This window comes from Rousettus aegyptiacus, unplaced genomic scaffold, assembly GCF_014176215.1.
Source record: "Rousettus aegyptiacus isolate mRouAeg1 unplaced genomic scaffold, mRouAeg1.p scaffold_m13_p_4, whole genome shotgun sequence".
NCBI lineage: Eukaryota > Metazoa > Chordata > Mammalia > Chiroptera > Pteropodidae > Rousettus > Rousettus aegyptiacus.
The window spans coordinates 85,035,746-85,037,427 of record NW_023416307.1 but is presented as its reverse complement, the minus strand read 5'-3'; the positions used below and the strand labels follow the sequence as shown (position 1 = coordinate 85,037,427).

At 33.4% G+C, this 1,682-nt stretch overlaps 1 pseudogene; it reads right to left on the bottom strand.

The window, feature by feature from the left end:
- Positions 1-340: 340 nt before the first annotated feature.
- LOC118602698 lies at positions 341-459 on the bottom strand (annotated as a pseudogene).
- Positions 460-1,682: the final 1,223 nt, after the last annotated feature.

The following is a 1,682-nucleotide window of genomic DNA, read 5'->3' as shown; positions in this document are numbered from 1 at the left end:
TACCATATAAGGTCAAAAATCTGGCGCAGTTCTCCATGCACTAAAATCAAGTCATCAGCAGGCTGTGTTCCTTTCTGATGCTGTATGGGGGAATGTTTCCTGTACATTTGGGCTGTTGGTAGAATTAAGTTTTTCAAGGTTTCAGTTCTCGTGTCCTTGCAAGCTATAAATTGAGAGTCACTCTTCACTTCTAGAAGATGTCATATACCTTGACTCATGGCCCTGTTTCTTCGTTCGTTGTTGTCATTGTTGTTGTTTCAGCGAGGCAAACCTTGGTTGACCTCGCAGATTGCAAGGACCTTGTCAGCTTATAATCTCTTATTTTTTATTTTATATTTTATGCCTATAGCACCTGGTCTTCCTAGATGGTCTCCCATCCAAATACTACCTAGGCCCTACCCTGTTTAGCTGCCAAGATCAGACGGGATAGGGCTTGTTCTGGGTAGCATGACCATAGACCCTTTCTCCATTTTTAAAGTCAGCAACGATAATAGGTAGAGTCCTTCTCACACTGCATTTATCTGACACTTTGTATCTTTTATGCTTTTAAGAGTTTATGTAATTGAGTTAGAAGAAGCCAGATAATTCAGGATGACCTTCCCATCTCAAAGCCTTTAATTTTAATCTTCAAAGTCCCTTTTTCCACATAAGGTAACATATTTAAATGTTCTTGGGATTGGAGTGTGAATATTAGGGGTGGTATTATTTGGCCTACCACAGCCAATAACCATGATATTGGCTTAAATTCATTTGTAACAAGAAAATGTAGGTTAAAAAATGAGATGGGATTGAATCGAATCCATGGAATTGGCAAAGGTTAAATGTTGAATTTCATGTCATCCATTAAATTGGCAAAAACTAAAAACATGACAAAATCTAGTATTCACTAAAATGTGGAGCAATGTAGTATATTTATATATTAATGGTGAGGGAATACATTGGTGTACACAAAAAAAATAAATGATAGATGGTCATTTCCACATATGTAAATAAAATCTATGTATTGTTTGTGAATATATTCAGAATATATTTATATTTATATAAATGTTTTTAAAATCCAAAAATATTTGCTTCAAAATTATCACAATGATTGGCTATAATTTATTTTTTTCTAAACCCTAGAAGACTAATTTGTAAAATAATAAAATAATAACAGTTCTTTAATGTGGGAAGTGAGATAAAAGGTTTATTTTTATCTATCTATCTATCTATCTATCTATCTATCTATCTATCTAATCTCTGTTCATACATTTGGATTGTTTCTTTTTACTTGTGAAATAAGTATATCTTAAGATAAGAAATAGAACTCTTTAAACTATACACACATACTCATTAAAGTATCTTCTAGAAGTTGTTTAAACTAGGGATAGCAAATTTGAGCTTTTGGGAAAATTCTTGCCTAATGTCTGCTTATATAAATAATGTATGTTGAAAAACAGCCACTGTTAACATATTGTCTATGATTGAATTGGGTGAAAAAACCATCATAAGTACTGTTCCTGCTACTGACACATATTTCTCTGGTAAGGTGGTGAATGGGCATGAGAATGTTGCTGCAGAAAAATAGTACATGACTACAACATTGCTTATCAGCATAATCAAAGAGGTATAAGAAAATAGCTCTGCATGATTCCTACCCTCCATTTTTTCTCAAAGTAATTTTGACTTGTGGGACCTGATCC